Source organism: Castor canadensis, chromosome 11, assembly GCF_047511655.1.
Source record: "Castor canadensis chromosome 11, mCasCan1.hap1v2, whole genome shotgun sequence".
Classification (NCBI taxonomy): domain Eukaryota; kingdom Metazoa; phylum Chordata; class Mammalia; order Rodentia; family Castoridae; genus Castor; species Castor canadensis.
Window position 1 is genome coordinate 104,971,974 of NC_133396.1, and position 16,628 is coordinate 104,988,601.

The following is a 16,628-nucleotide window of genomic DNA, read 5'->3' on the forward strand; positions in this document are numbered from 1 at the left end:
AACCCATTACAAAAAAGGGCTGGTGAGTGGCTCTAGGTGTAGGACCTGAGTTCAAACCCCAGTACTGCCAAAAAACCCCCAAAACCTTAGATAATAAATATAGGACTGGGGCATGGCTCAAGTGGTAGAGTCAATCCAGATACTGGATCACCCTGAGAGAGAAAAAGAGAGAGAGAGAGGATGAGAATATAAATATAATGGAACACACTGGAAAACATTAGCTTCAAGAGCACTGAGACTGTTGGGTGCCATGGCTCTATAATCCAGCAACTTGGGAGGCAGAGATGGGGAGGATTGAGGTTTAAGACTATAGTTTGAGAGACCCCATCTCCAAACTAACCAAAGCAAAATGAACTGGACTTGTGGCTCAAGTGGTAGAGCACCTGCTTTGCAAGCACAGAGCACTAAAAAAAAAAAAAAAGCACTGAGATTTCTAGCACATGGCTGGATAGGTGAGGGACCCTGCCACCATGCTGCCTGACCTAGTGTAGGGTCCTCTATAGCCTCTGTGACTGGGAGATGGGCACATGTTACAAGCAGCAATTTTTTATCTTTTTATTTTTATTTTTTGCAGTGCTGGGGACTGAATCCAGGGCCTCATGCTTACTACTTTACCACTTAAGCCATGCCCCCAGCTTTCTTTCTTTCTTTTTTTTTTATTGTTTTTGAGATAGGGTCTTGTGACATTTGCCTAGGCTGGCCTCAAACTCGGATCTTCCTGCCTCCGCTTCCCAAGTAGCTGGGATCATAGGCATGGACCACCACACTGGGCTCCAACCGGCTTTCTTCCCATTCTGTCCTCTTCCCAAGTTTCTACCTTTGGCCTTTCTGCAGAGGCTCCTGCCTTTTAGAAGACACAACAAAGCCTCCACCCCTCCTCCTACAAGGTTGGTCCTGGGAACGATACTTAACTCCTTATGCATGCCCTGACCCGAGATGGTCCTATGAGTGCACACGGATTCACACACACAATCACAGCGTTCCAGAAAAGGATGGCACACTTACTCCTCACGTTCTCTGATCTACAGTGTACATCCCTCTTCTGTACCTGTCAGGGAGAGGGTGTGAGAGGAAGCCTTGAGCTTTGTCCACCTTGCTCCTTTTCTGTCTCCCTGCCTCCCCAGCACAAATGGTGCCCGGCCCTTCTCCTATGCCCTCCAGGCATGCAGTCTCTTGTTGCTTAGCAACGTGCCTCTTCCCCATACCTCAGCAGCCTCCCCTGGTAGCTCTTGTAGCAGCACTGCAGGGAGAGCCAAGCTGGACCACAAGAAGCTACTGCTGCTGCTAAGGAGTGTGTGGGAACAAGCCCCAAAATAGGCCTGGGTGTGAAACCCAAGGCTCTTCTTTACACTCAGATCCCATAGTGACTTGGGAATTCCTGTCATGCCCCCTTTCCCAGCCGCCTGGTCCCCCTCCCATGCTGGGCATCTCACCTCTGTATTCATGAGGCCTGAGTTTCTGGGGCCATTCCTGGTGTCTCTCCCTTGCTTGGGGATCATTGTCACTTGTTGGCTCCTGTCCTTCTGTCCATTCTATAACTCCTAATCCATGTGCATGTCTTTGTGGTGTCTATGATTGCCCCAGGCTCTCTTGAACCTCTTCTTGTTAGACTGTGTGGCTGCCAGTCCCCTCTTCACTAACACGAGTCCCTTGACTGCCTGCCTGCAAGGGCCACCCCATGTGCCAGTACAAATAGGACCATAACCCCTCATTTCCATCTTGCCAGGAACAGCCTGTGGTAGGAGGGGTCACAGAAGACAGTCCCAGAAGAGTTCTGCTTTTCTCACGACTGGGATGGCCTGTTTCAATGGAAACTGATGCTGGACTTTGGGCCACCTAGATTGGGTCCAGAAGAGAAAGAAAGTTCTTCCTATAGCCTCACCTCCATCCCTTCGGCCATACAGGAAGAGTTCCTAGAGCAGCTCCTGAGAAGCTCAGCACCTGTGAGAGCCAGGAACTGCCCCATCAAGACCAGTGTATCCTACCACCAGCTGATTGTGAGTGCCTGCCAAGAGCATGGCACCTATCTATCTCCCTGTCTGTGTCCACCTGACTTGTCCTCTGCCACTCCACCTCCTTGGTCACTGATGCTTAGGTCTGATAACATGCCAGGGTTAGGGCCTGGGCATGTGGCTCAGTGGTAGAGCACCTGCCTCACATGTGTAAGGCTGAGTTCCATCACCAGAACTGAAAAAAAAAAAAAAAAAAGAAAAGCAGCAGCAGTAGCCAGGGTTAGCTGAACAGGTAGATGGCTCTCTTCTGTAATTTCAGCTACTTAGGAGGCAGAGATCTCGAGGATCATGGTTCAAGGTCAGTTCAGGCAAAACATTACTAAGATCCCATCTCTACAAATAAGCAGGTATGGTGGTACATTTCTGTTATCCCAGCTATGCAGGAGGCCACAAGTAAGAGGATGGCGGCTTGAGGCTGGCCCTGGGCAAAAATATGAGAACCTACCTGAAAAATAACTAAAGCAAAAAAAGAAAAGGTCGGGGGGGAGGGCATTGGAGCCAAGGCTCAAGTGGTAGAGCACCTGCCTAGCAAGCATGAGGCCCTGAGTAGAAAGCCCAGCACTGAAAGGAAAGAAAAATAACAAAATAAACAAAAAAGTCAAGGAGCAGCTCAGCCAAGGGAGAGCTGAGAGGAAATAGTTCAAGAGGAAGGGGCAAGGGTAAAGGCCAGCTCCCAGGCAGGACAGGGGTGGAGGGCTATGGAAATGAGGGAGCTTTTTTTTTGGAAATGAGGGGCTATGGAAATGAGGAGAAAGGCCTGCCATCTGCCTTCTAGCTGAGGATGCAGGCAAACAGCAGAAGGAACTTTCAGGCAGGAGGCCGGACCAAGTGACCTCATCCAAACCCTGTGGTCTGCTGCTGTTGCAACCTGGCCAGTCTCCCAGCTCTCCTGGGTCCCCAAGTAGGAGAGCTTTTTATAGCTCACTCCCCAACTTGGGTTCTGAATAATTAAACAAGATGGACAGAAATAGCAGTCGGACAGTGAAGGCAGGTTATTTTGGGGTTTTCTGGAACACAGTGCTCCTGAGTGTCACCCCACCCCTGAAAAGGGTGGAGCCAGCCTTCAGGCTTCTAGGAGATTCCTGTGGGGAAACCCACCCGCACCCCCAAGGCTCATTGGCTTGACAGGATTGCTCTCAGCCATGCTTTTGCCTCCTCTTCAAGGAAGAGAGAGCTCCTTAGTCTTCTGATCCTAGCTACTCCCTGGAAGTGCCTTTTGTTGTCTGTCATGCCTTCTACTTCAGAGATAGTGACAGATATTGACAATCAGATCTATAAGCAACTGCAAGACAGGCTGAACCAGGATGAGGTGGTCACTGGCCAGGGCTCCTCTGGCCAAGGAGCTGGAATCAGGTGATATGAGGCCTCATTCCTTCCCCCCACTGTCACCACTGGGAAGCTAAGGAGGGAATAAAGTTTGGGGAAGGGAGTAGGAAGCAGAGCTAGGGAGAGGAGAGAAATTGAGGGGGTGAGGAGGGATTTGAGCCTCAGAGAAGAAAAGGTTGAATGTGGGTTGATGTCTGAGCAAAAAAATTCTGGCTTCCACCTCCCTTTCAGTGTCCTTTGTCCCTGGCAGACATCCAGCCTGGGTTTCCTTGGACAGGGTTTCAGTAGCTGCCTGGGGATGGGGAGAGGTGGGTGTCCCCAACCCTCCTCTTGTTCTCACTGCACACCAATCCCCTGCAGCTTGTTTGCATAGCACTTTTGGTCCATCTGCAGAGGACCATCTAAACTTCTACCTTGAGGTTCTACCACAGAGCCTTAAAATCTGGGACACAGAGGTAGCAAGAAGGAAGTTTATGCTGTCCTCTCCCTTTGGATAACAAAGTGGGGTGGGAGGTCAGATTTCTGGAAATACTGTCATCGTACTGTCATTTTTATTCATTCAACAAACTTTTTTTTTTATTAGTATTAGAGTTTGAACTCATAGCCTTGTGGTTGCCAAGCAAGCACTCTACCACTTGAGCCAAGTCCCCAGCCCTTTTTGTTCTAGTTATTTTTCAAATAGGGTCTCAAAGTTTTGTTCAGGCCAGCCTGGACTATGATTCTTCCATTTAAGTCTCCCTCATAGCTACAATGATAGGCACATGCCACCTGCAGCTTATTGGTAAGATGGGGCCTCACTAACTTTTTCCCTGGGCTTGTCTTGAATCATGATTCTCCTCACCTCTGCCTCTGGAGTAGCTGGAATTACAGATGTGAGCCACCATGCCTGGCCCTCAACATTTTTAAAGCACCAGTTATAACCCATAATTCCCCATTAAGCTGGGAATATATTAGTGGCATAAACTTGTTTGTATGGTCTTTTTCTTGAGAAGCTCACAGTTTATGGGGTGATAGCCATCTTAAAACCTACCCCTGCTAGAGGGCGGGTAATCTAATCTAGGTACATTGCAAGCATATTACAAATGTCACAACTAATATAAGTTAATTAAAATGTTAAACAAAAATCCTTAAGCCCCTTCCCCCCTTTTTTGCAGTGTGGGGACATGGCTCAAGTGTAGAACACTTACCTGGCATGCAGAGGCCCTAAGTTCAATTCCCACTATCTCTCTCTCTCTCTCTCACACACACACACACACACACACACACACACACACACACACACACACAAAAACCCTCCAAAACCTACTCCTAATCAGGAGTGGTGATGCAGGTCTATAATCACAGCACTTGGGAGATGGAGGAAGGAAGAGCTCCTCACCATTTCTGAGTTCTTGCTATGCAGTAAGTGCCATACAGGAACCTCACAGAAATTGACTCATTTAATGCCCACAGCAAGTCTGTAGTCTTAAGTAACACTGGCTTCACACAAGTTAGTAGAAGTAAGATGTGCCAGGCACCAATGGCTCACGCCTGTAATCCAAGCTACTCAGGAGGCAGAGATCAAGAGTATTGAGATCAGAAGCCAGCCTGGGCAAATAGTTCATGAGACACTATCTCGAAAATACCCTTCACCAAAAAGGGCTGGTGGAATGGCTCAAGATATAGGGCCTGAGTTTAAGCCCCAGTATGACAAAAAAAAAAAACAAAATAAAACAAAACAAAAAGGAAAGCAGGCATGGTGGTTCATGCTTGTAATCCCAGCACATAGGAGGCTGAGGCAGGAGGATTGAGAGTTCCAGGCTACACCTGTCTCAAAAAAGATTTAAAAAAAAAAAAAACCTGGACACTAGTGGCTTGTGCTCTTACCTACTGAGAGACCAGCGGTTCAAGACCAACCCAGGCAAATAGTGCCTGAGACCATCATCTCCAAAATAACCAGACCAAAATTGACTGGAGGTCTGGAGGTGTGGCTTAAGTGGTAAAGTGGCTGCTTTGCTAGCGCCTGCTTTGAAATGCACTAAGCCCTGTGTTCAAGCCCATACCACCAAAAAAAAAAAAAAAAAAAAAACACACACTAAAATGTAGCGCTGCATCCAAGGCCATTTAACTAGTGAACAGTATACATGGATTGCAACCCGTTTATAGGATTCTAAGTTCTGAGTTCTTAGCCACTGCCCCAGTCTCTAACACATGCGACAGTTCATTAAATACTATAAATGTTCAAAAGAATAATGTATTTAGCTGAGTGTGTCTGCTATAGGTCTGGATGGGGCACTAAGGAAAGCCAAAAGGAGGTGGCTTTCTAATTAGACTAAAGGACTAATTCACAAATACTTAAATTGAGTACCTACGACTAGGTTTACTGCATGCTCTGTTCTAGGTGTTGGGAACAGAAGTGAATTAAGTCTTTGCTCTGAGGACATGTTGCGCAGAGGTAGGGGAAAGACAAAGACAGACACCATTTTTCTTATAGGCCAAGTGTCTACCTTCAGAGTAGTTTTGCACTGGGTTTCTTTCCAAGGTGCAAAAACCCAACCTTCTGGGGAATCTAAAGTTTAAGGACTGGCTAGGAATAAACTCGCTTTGGAGCTGGGGATGTAGCCCCAGTTATAGTATGCTTAGCATGTGCGAGGCCGTATGTTCAATTCCCAGCACCAAAACAAAACCAGAAAACCTTGTTACTCTAGGAAGTCCTTCCATCCTGCATTTCTTCTTATTTCAATAGATTTTTCCCACATCCCACTTCGTTATTCCTTTCTCAGGCCAACTCTCACAGCAGGAACCCAGCAGTATACGAAAGGCTGGCCCTTTAAGACTACCGTCTTCTCCCCACGTGCCGTCTGGTTGGGCTGGCGACGCTGACGCACACGTGACGTCAATGGCAGCTGGTGGAGTCTGGGCACGAGGAGCGAAGTTGGGATGGGGGTGGGGGCAGACGAGAGAGAAGGCGGTTCATTTGCATTTAAAGGGACCTCTCCCGAGTTAATGATAAGGGCTTTAAAGAAATGAGTATAGAGCAAACTTTGTGTCCTGGACTCTGGAGCAAAAAAAAGCGTGGTACAGCTAAGTCAATGGTTACTAGAATTAGCGATGTCAATTATGTCCTTCCGCGGAAAGGGGGAAATAGTCCGTTGGTGCCCAGGCTGGGAGCACGTGACCGGGAGGGGGTGGATGGTGGGGCGGTAATAGAGAAGGAGGGAGGAGCTGGGGAGACGACTGTCAGGCTGCATTTCAGCTGCCCCAACCCCCACATCCTGCCCACCCTCCGGCAGCTGCCACCACATCCTGCCCAGCCCGGGGCAGGGAGCTCTTGTGGGGGGATGCACTGACCCAGGACCCGGCTTTGGCACCCTTTCCCTGCCCCCTTCAACCCCAGGGTGGGGCCTCTGCCCTTTGCCCCAGGTTTGGCCCCAGGCACCCTGGCACTAAACGTGGGGCACTGCTCTGCCAATAACAGCCTTGGACAGCTCTCTTCTGACTCTGCCATCCCCACCCCCAACTCTGACCTGAAGTGGAATTTGCAGGGGCCCCTAGACTAGACCCTCATCCCTGGGCTAGCACAATTACCAATAGAGAAATAGAGCTCCTCAATAAAGTTTTTATAATCTTAGCTCAGATACGCAGCTGTGCGCGCGCGCGCGCGCGCACACACACACACACACACACACACACAGATTCATGTGACACATTTCCTGAGCGCATTCCACATTTGCTCTGCAAAGCACTGAAAACCCAAAGTTGAGGTAGATTGCTGCACTCCAGGAGTTCAAAATCTGGTGAGAAAGTAAATTGGAACCCAAAAATGTCAGTATACTATGGTGTCTACTGAGAAGATAGATAAACGCAGTGGAAAGTGCTGTAGAACAGACAGACACACGTCCTCACCCAGAATATATCATCGAACTACCATACACCTGCTGATGGTCCCTCCTGTCACAAGCCAGGCAGATGTGGAGAGAGATTCTGGGGATCTTTGCTGGAATCACTCAAAGAAGAAAAATGAGCAGCCTTGATAGAAAGGATGAGGTGGATAGAGATGGGGGTTGAGATTGTCCAGATGGCTGTGGGGAAGGCCAGAGGAGGCCACCGTGTAACTAGACAGATTAGAGCCTCCATCAACTCTGACGGTTTCCCTGGGCAGGCAGAGAAACCACCCTGAGGTGGGGATTGAGCATGAGAAAGACCTTTCCAAATGAAGTTAGATTCAGGAACCCTGGGAAGGGGTGAATGAAAAGAGTGTTGATTTCCTTTTGCCAGATAAACTTATGAAGATGATACTGTAGGGGGTTTACACAACAAACTCTTTTTAGGTCTTTGGTGGGCATTTAGTGACTCCTAGGGGATTTCACTGAAGCTGTTAGGTGACTAGCAAAAATGGGTAAACAGCAAGAAGTAGGGGAGGAAAAATGAGAACTGGTTATCTGAGCCTGCTCAGTTGCTTTCCACCCAGAGGATTCTGGGATGGGAAATCCAGGGGACAGAAGAAAAAGGTTTAGAAGGTCCCTTTCAGGAAATCCTTATTTCCATCTAACTTCCAGCAATGTTACTTCCTACCTTTTCTAAGTCTTCCATGGATATCAAGACCTTGTGTTTATTTTTCTTCTCCCATGAAGTTTTGTCTACATTCTAAGTTCCGCCCCACTTGTAGTATCAATGTCTTCCTCTCTATTCTCTTGTGAATTACCATGTTAGCATCTCAGGGTCCAAGACACTCCATTTCATCCACTTTGTTCTTCCCTCGGGTTCCTGGCCCTTTAATGCCCTCCCCAGGTGACTCACCTTCCTTCCTCATTCCTTTGTTAAGGACCCAACATTCCATGACTGGGAGGAACAGTCAGCCACTCACAACTCTGGCAGGCCTGCCTCTAGCTGGAGATTGGCTGGAGCTATGATTGGTGGGAGGCTCACCATGCTGATCTACAGGAGGTTGGGGAGGGGGTTTCTGGGAATCAGATTCTGGGAAAGAATTTGTTCTGGGGCTGCTTATGTTTTTAGAGAGAATCTTCAAGTAGAGCTGGAGCCAGATAGTTCTCTGGCTTGGAGAGCCTCCAGAGTCGTGAGGCAGGTTGAGAACTTAGCTCTCTGATCTCCTGGGGACTTGGCTGCCCCCTGCCCATTCTGGTTTTTTTTTTTTTTTTTTTTTTTCTCCCCTATCTGGGATCCAGTGGACTGAAGGCTGTGTTCCCAGGCCTGTTCTTAAGAAGTCTTTTTCAGCAGCCCTGAATCTCTCCAGTCTCAACATTCTGCTTTCCCGACGTCGGAAACAGCCGGAAAATAAACACCCTGATGACTAAACGGTTTCTCCAGCTAGAGCCTGGGGAAGCACTAAAAATAGAGGCCACAAGTGAGGGGAGGTTCCCCACTTGAAGGGGGGGCACTTTCCCATCCTGCTTCTGCCACAACCTCAAGCCTGGCATAAGACTCCATTCTCCAAGTCCTTGGGAAAGGGGCAGATGGGCTCCTCGGCCTTGGAGGCAAGCTAGCCTTGCCTGGCAGGGAGAACTGACATCCTCTGGTGCTGGGGGCTCCACTTCCCATATCAATGGGGAACTGAGAAGCTACATTTGAGCACAATATGGGACACTGTATAAATCAGGTTTCCTGAAGGAGGGGCCAGGTAGAAGGGTTGGAAACTGAGGCCAAAGAAATAGGAGCTTGCTGGTTTCCTGTTTAAGGAGGTACAGAACAAGTCTCCAACCTATTTGCAGAACAATCCTACTGAACTTGCCTCCTTTGAAGCTTACCTGAACTTACAGGGGCCAAAAGGAATCTTCAGACTAACCCTTGATCCAACAGTCCAAATTACAATGCAGCAAAAGGCATGGTACCAAACAATCTACTTATATCAACTAATATTTATCACCATTTCCATTTTACCAGGAAGATCATGAGGTTAGAGGAAAGTTAAATGCCTGTGTTCATGTTCAGAAATGGTGGAGTAAGTATTTGAACCAAGGTAGCTTGATTGCAAAATTGATGTTTCTAACCACCATAACATGCTGCCTCTCTCTGTGTACATTGGTCTCTCCAGCACTAATCCCAAATTGAGTCTTTGTGTAGTAAATTAGACCCAGTCCGATAGAAACCCGGGTCTATGAAGAACTGAGCACCCTTCTGTTCTGCAATCTTTGAGATCCAAGCCAGATTCCACCATTTCCTCAAGCTCCAGGTAGAAAGCCCAGGGATTTGGAAGTAACAGGGATGCTGGACAGAAAGGCTGATGGGGGTCAGTGGCACTCACACTCTTGTTGTAGGGGGTCTTAAAAATTCACCGTGTCCAGAGGCAACCAGAAATAATAATAATAATACTACTACTACCTCTTTAATGAGATGCTTCTGGATGTTTCCTGTGAGGCAGGTGCGGGGGGGCGGTGGTGGTTAGGGTCCCGCCCCTTTAAATTGCCCCCTCGGCCGGCCGTAAGTGCGCTGGGGCCGCTGGCACTGACGATTAGGTCACCCGAGAACTATGAGCTGTCGCTTTAAATTGCAGGGCGTCTGCCCAGCCGGGCCCTGGAAAGGGAGGGGGCCTGTCACAGGTAGAGGGAGCAACTTGAGCTCCCCAGGTAACCCCCTAGAAGAGAACGTGGTCCTGTAAGTGGAGCGTTGTCACACATTAAGTGGGGGAGATGGAATCTTTCCACCCTTTACAATCTCCTCTTAATTTGTCTACTTAGACTCCCACTTCCCAACTCTCTTGGGGCCTTGGGGTGCCGAGGCAGCGCGTGTGCCTGTGAGTGTGAGAACCTCCCGCAGAGCCCCTGGGAGGGACCTCCTTGAGCGCGTGGTGGCAGCAGTGCCAGGCAGCAGTCAGCGAGCTCCGAGGGACGCCGTGGGTATGGGCCGATCCCTTTAAAGGCCTCGGGGTCTCGCCTGCCTACTTTGCCTGGTTGGGTCTCTTACTCTCTCCCTCCCTTCTGGCCGGCGGAGGGATCTGCCGCTCCCGGCGCCGCAGCCTAGCTTGGGAAGGCGACGGGGTGGGGGCCGCCGGCCCGGCCCGGTCGGCCCAAGGGAAGCGAGAGGCGGGACCGCGTCCTGAACCGCCCCCGACTGGCCCCGCCCCTCCACCGCCCCACGGGTTCCTCCCATTGGCCCCCCCGCCTGTCCATCACTCCAGGTCTCCCACCCCCTCAAGCTAGGGTGAGCTGTGCCTACGTCGGCCTCGACTCCTGGGGTCTGGAGGAGTTACCTTTGGAACCCGAAAGAAGGAAGGAAGCAAAATATCAACAACAGTCAAGGCGGCTCGGGCGCTCGGCCCCGGTCCCTCGCTTGCCCGCCGCCCGCCTGCCCGCCCCCGCGCGCACGACGGGGGCCCAGGCCCCCCGGCGCCGCCCAGGGCCCGCGCGGACGCCGGTCTCATTTAATATTCCCCGCGCCCGGAGCTGCGGCTTCCCGCTTTTGAAGATTCCACCCCCGGACCAGGGGCGAGGGCCACCCTCTCCTTGCCGTGACACCCCATTTCTCCCTGCGGGGCTGGTGAGTAGAGAAAAATAATGCGCCTTCCGCTTTAAGAGGCCCCCCTCCCCCACCCCGGCCTGGGGTTGGGGTGGAGGGTGGTCTAGACTGTCCCTTGAGGGGTACGATGGGTTAGCCCCCCCATGAGCTGAGAGGAACTCGAGGAGCGGACAGTGTTTTCGCGTGGCGTTGGGTGGGGGGGGTACATAGGAACTGTTTGTTTGTGTCAGGGAGTCGGCCGTGGGGGACAAGTGGAGTGGGCTGTAATTCCCTTGAGTGTTGGAGGTGCGGGGTGGGGACGGGAGGATTGGGGACGCGCCAGCCTGTTGGTGGCCGGGGGTTACGACGGCCTCCGATTGGTCTGGAAAGGGGCACCATCCTCACAGGGGGTCTCCGGTGACAGCCCGGAGCGACTGACATTTTAACAGCCGGCCCTCCCTTCCTCTCCCTCCTCTCGCCTCCAGTTCCCTCCTCCTTGGCCCGAAATGGTGCAGAAGGGGGCCTGGGAGGACGGCAGAGGGTGGGGGCGGGGGAGCCGCAGCTGTTTGGGAAGCGGGGGAGGGAGGGGGATGTTGTTCAGATGACACCGGGGTGGTGGGTTGGGGTGTGAGTGTGTGTGTCTCCGGGGGCCCATGCTTGCCCCGTGCCTGTGAAGTTGGGACTCAGAGTCGCTATGGAAGTGGACACGCAGGACCCTCCTTGGGACCTCCTATGGGCTTCTGAGACCCCTGATATGTTTTGTCAGCAACCCCATCTGGAGTATCTCCTGGCCAGAAGTTTGCAGCTGTTCAACATCTGGGCAAGAGTTCTCCAGCTCCTCTGTCCACCCATGGCAGGCTAAACTGGGCTGGGAGTGGGTTCTGACTAGGTAGAGGGATGGACTTTGGGAAGGTTGGGTCAAGAAGACCAAGATGGACTTAGTTTCCCACCACAGTGCCAGCCCATTCCCATCAGGTCGTCTGTAAAGACCCAAAGGGCCAAACTCCTGGTGATTCACCCTGACCTCTCAGCAGCCCTTTAGGGTGCCCCAGGAAAGGAGAACTCCTGGACATGGGTCCATTTGACCACTCACTAGGTTATGCCAGGCTTGTCCTTCTGAGTGCAAAGCCTGGCCTTCCCTACCCAGCAGAACACTGTTGCTTGGTTGGGGGAGGGGAAAGTGGGCGGATCCTGTGACCCCTTCTCAGTGCCCAGTCCAGGCATATGGCATATGACTTTTCCTTGGAGGCCTAGTTTCTTTGACTTGGGAGTAGCTCTTATCAGTCTTACCTACCCCTTCCTCCATTCCCTCAATGGGTCTCTGCAGCAACTCAGGGGCCAGACTGGACCATGGGAAGTTTACCGGCTGGAGTAGTGACCTTGGGCTGCTCTGGCCTGGAGATAGGAGGGCAGCCCAGGCCAGCATGAGGCTGGGTGCGTAGAGTTAGGGCTGTCCATCTCCCACTCCCCTCCAAGCCCCTACGGGAGGTCTTAGCCAAGGGGAGCATTGAAAAACCACATGTCAGTGTTCACAGATGTCTACCAAATTGTGGCCACTGGGTCACACCAGCCTCAGGACTTACTTAGCCTTGCTTTCCCAGCTCCCACGGCCTTCCTGGGAATGAATTTCCTTCCTGTGGTTGCTCAGTGTATTGGGCAGGAGATGGGGGTGGGGTGGGATCAGTTTGAAAGTGGCTGGGAATCTTTATATGGGATGATTGGGGGATGCTGGAGCTTATGTGTAGCTCTTTCCCAGCTGGGGCATTTGGGCCTTTCGGTCTCAATGGTCATATTCTCTTTGTTTTATGTAATTTCCCTGTCCTCCCAACACAACTCATATGTGTTGGCATGTACATATGGAAGTGTGTGTGTGTGTGTGTGTGTGTGTGTGTGTGTGTGGTGTGTGTGTGTATCTTTGTAAGGGGTTTCTCTGGGAAAGAGAGGAATTTTCACTCACTACTGTAACAACCAAAGAGGTCCAGCTTTTTACCTGAGATCACAAAGCAAAGCCATGTCAGAGCTTTAGTCCTTACACTCTTTCAGGCATAACTTTATAGTAGAGAGAGATTCTTCCAAGGAAGACAGGCAAGCATACAAGCCTTGCTCTTGGAGACTATGGCTCAAGGGGAGAAGCAGGATCCAGTCAGAGAGCATCATAAGCCAGTGTTCGGGAATGGGTATGGGGTTGGGCTACCACTTCTGTCTTCTGTACCCAGTGCCTGAAAGAGAATGGTAGAAGACTTGGAAAGGTGGCAGGTACTGCCCGTTGTCCATCCCACTCTGCCTGGTGGCCCTGGACTGGAGAGTCTGAGTGTCCCAGCTCTGTCCCTCGAGACTCTTGGCTTTTCTCATTGGCTAGGAGCTGTGATCGTCTTTCTCGCTGCTGTTATGTAATCTCTCTCCAGCAGCAGTGATTTTTTTTAAATCTTCCCTGGGTCTTTCTTGGGAGGTGTGATGGGGAGCAGGTGGAGGGAGACTCCTCAGGTTGGAGGCGGGAGGAGCAGCTGCAGGAGGCTGGGGGATGCCCTGGCTCCTGAGAGGGGACCTAGGTTAGGCCCTCATTGATTGTGTCTCAGCCCCTCCGACCCTCTTCTTCTGACCATGTGCTGGGAAGATGTCTCTGCTGTGGATGTCCCTTTCTCTTGTGCCCCCAGAAAGGCCTGGACCTCTGCCTGTCCTGTCAACCTTCGCTTCCTGGCCAGCTGGGCCTTCTGTCCTCCCTCATTGGCACTGGGTACAAAATCTCAGTGTATACCCTGGCCTGGTGTGGGCCCTTGTTGACACTTTGCCAGCCACCTGTGTACCTCCTTGGGAAAGAGGGGAATCCAGGGACAAATGGGAGCATCCAGCATCACCCTGGTTGCATTTGAGCTGGCTCCCTGCTTCTCTGCCATCTAGTCTGGACAACGGGCCTTACTGGAGAACAACTGGTGAGGTGGGCAGTACAGGTCTTCCTCTTGGACACAAGTCATAGTTGGTGTTCAACTAGGTTCTGGTAGGGGTGTGAAGATCCCATGTGGGCGCAGAACCCATCAACAAGGGTCAAATTCTGGATCTGTGGCACTGTGGTGGAGGGGCTCTCCCTACCCCTTGGGACCATGCCTGGGACTGTCCAGACTCTCTGAAGCCAGTTGGTTTGAGGCAATTATCTCCCTTTTACAGGGAAGAGGGAAGGAGGAGATCATGGCGGGGCCAGCACAACCTCAGCATCACTGTAATCGCTGATGGCTTTTACAAGCCAGTCATGGGGCCAGAGTCCAGCCAACCCTATGTCCTTCTGTCCCAGTTTGGTGACTTACTCATGGGGGAAGAGGGTGGTGTTAGGTGCTAGAAGCTGGACATCTGGCTGTGTTGTGGTTGATGTTGCCCTGTCTGTCCACAATTACAGCAGGCAGGATGGAGCTAAGACTTCAGGAAGAACTTCCCAGTCAGTGGAGCTAGATTGGGAAGAGAGAGAGAGGTCTAAACTTGGCTTGGAAAATAAGTGGATTTCAAAGCATTTTCTTCTCTGTTGGCTGAGCTAAAAAGCCCTGATCTTTGGTCTAGTGGGGTTGGTGCTATTTGGCTCCTGAAATATTTATTTTCTCTTCTCTCCCCTTGCCTGGGACAAAAAGTATTCTGAAAGGAGTTTGTCCTGGAGCTGTGGGAAGGCTAGTCTTTGGGTCCCTTTCCCCCAACAGGGGGCTGGGGGAGGGGTCTCCTGCAGACTGGCAGACTCAGACGCACCTGGTGGGTCTGCAGCATTTAGTGGCACACATGCATGAAGGTGTGTGGCGCATACTTGGGTGTGTTGACACCCACAGAGCAGCTGCTGCCCTGTGGAGGGGGGGGGCGGTGAGTGTGGAGAATGGCAAAGATGATTAAAGGATTGGAGAGTGGAGATGGGGTGAGGGGACTGGAGGCAAGAAGGAGAAGGACATACAGGAACTCTGAAGAGAGAAGCATTTGCTAGAGCAGGAGGGATTGAGGTTAGACCACAGTTGGGCAGAGCCCTGTCTGAAGTAAAGAGCATGGCTTGTGAGTCAAGGAACCCTGGCTGACTTCCATCCTTCCCCCATCCCTCTTAGTGGCTCTGCCTAGCCGGCCTCTGCCCTCACACTGGCTGTGTGTCCTTGGGTAAGTCACCCCTTTCAGGCCTCAAGCTTTCCAGGTGTACAGGAGTTTCGCCTTTCAGTGATCCAAGCACCTGGGTGTGTTGGTGGTTTGCACTGGTCTCTACCCCATCTCCTCACCCCGCACGAGCAAAGGCCACTCAGCCTTATCAGTGCTGCAGCTGAGCCCTCAGGCATTTGGGGGCAGATCCTTGGCCTAGGTCTCCAAGGCCAAGGGTCCCCAAGACCCTCTACATCTGCTTTTCCTTTTCCCAGAGACCAAGGCCACAGCCTGCCCTCCTGGGAACCAAAGCCATGCTCCTGGCCAGTGCTGGCTATGTGGAGGCAGGGGAATGTGTTCATTTGACTCTACACCTGGACTGGCGGCTGTGCCTGCTGTCTGACCACCTCCTTTCTGCTGTAGGCTGGGAGGGAGGGACCTCTGTGAAGCTCTGGCCTGTGGCTGGCCACACCCAGGCGGGACCATATTTACTCATTTAAACTTACCCTCCCAGGAGGCTCCGGCTCCAGGCCTGGTCACTGACCTTGGCTTGGTGCCCCTGGCTGGGTGCTAGGGCCACTCCCCTAGAGCTGGGCAGACAGGCAAGTGCACAGGGAAGAAGCTTCCTACCCTGTCAGGGAAGCTTTCTTTTCAGGCTTACCCTATTCAACCACTTCTCCAGTGGACATAGTTCAGAGACCAACTTTTGTGGTACCTGGGGCCAGAGGAAGAGAAGTCCCATTTGTTGTGTCCCTGTGTATCAAGCTCTGTGCTGGGCATTTGAACATATAAAGACTATTTCTCTCCACAACTGTTTTTCATAATTGAGGAAACCAAGTGTTGGAGATTTAGATTATTTGCTCAAGCTTTCCCAGTTATGAGGAGTGGAGGGTTTTTATCTGAGGCTAAAGGAAGGGTCCTTCCTGGCTGTGCAAAGAAGTCCCAGGGAGACTAGAGAGGAGGAGGAGGAAAAGTTAAGGGCTGATCAAGTCTGGCTTGATAGGATTCCCAGATAGGGAAGGCAGATAATCAGAATTTGGTGGCAATCTGAGGGGCAATGTTGTTTGATTCCCTGAGAAGGGATTGTGTTCGGATTTGAATGCCATGAGAGAAAGCCACCAAAGCAAGGTCTATGGAAGCGGAAGCTAATGACAAACAGAGACCTCTCCTGGGTGCCATTAGTACCCCCTTGAGCTGCTGTGGCATGGATGAAGAGAGGGGCTGAAGTGGGATTTGGACCACCAGAGCTGGGCTTTCCAAAGGCAGAAGCCTGGGCCATTGGAGCCCTGGCCCTGGGATGTGTGTGCTCCTGGTGGGGGGCAGACCCCTCCCTCCTTGCATTCCACACTGTGGGAGGACACACTGCTCACAGTCAACCTACCTCTTCCTCTTATCCCTGATGCCCTTGGGCAAGTGCCTGACCATTTCCAAGTTGGCTTCTGAAGTGAAGCTGTTTACCATGGGAAAGGAAGGCAGTTCTGTGGGAATGTACATGGGGATTGCTTAGAAAGTGGCTACATCCTTCCATCTAGACTTTCAGCCCCACTGGCCCAGGACTTGACTGCTAAGGCAGTTACCCAAAGCCTCTGGTGTCTGGGCTAGAGACTCAGGAGTCTTTGAGGGAACATCTATTAACATGGCTCAATTTGACCCTGGGTGGGTTGGGAAACTGAGCCAGGCCAGCCTTCCCAGTTCAGCTGTCTTCTTGTCTTAGAACCTCTTCCTCCACACTAGACCCTGTGAACCATACTGGGTTCTTCTGTCTGC

The 16,628-nt window shown here is 51.4% G+C and overlaps 1 protein-coding gene across 5 annotated transcripts in view; it reads left to right on the forward strand.

Annotated features, from left to right (window-relative positions):
- Positions 1-9,851: 9,851 nt before the first annotated feature.
- The window catches only part of Mef2d (myocyte enhancer factor 2D), a 33,596-nt gene continuing 26,819 nt past the window's right edge, over positions 9,852-16,628 (forward strand). Inside the window, exons 1-3 of one of the 5 annotated variants that reach the window (XM_074047833.1) lie at positions 9,852-9,929; positions 10,013-10,171; positions 10,453-10,811. The gene's annotated coding sequence lies outside the window, so the exon portion shown is untranslated. The remainder of the gene's footprint in view (positions 9,930-10,012; positions 10,172-10,452; positions 10,812-16,628) is intronic. The other 4 variants (XM_074047831.1, XM_074047835.1, XM_074047830.1 and 1 more) reach the window with 4 other exon arrangements.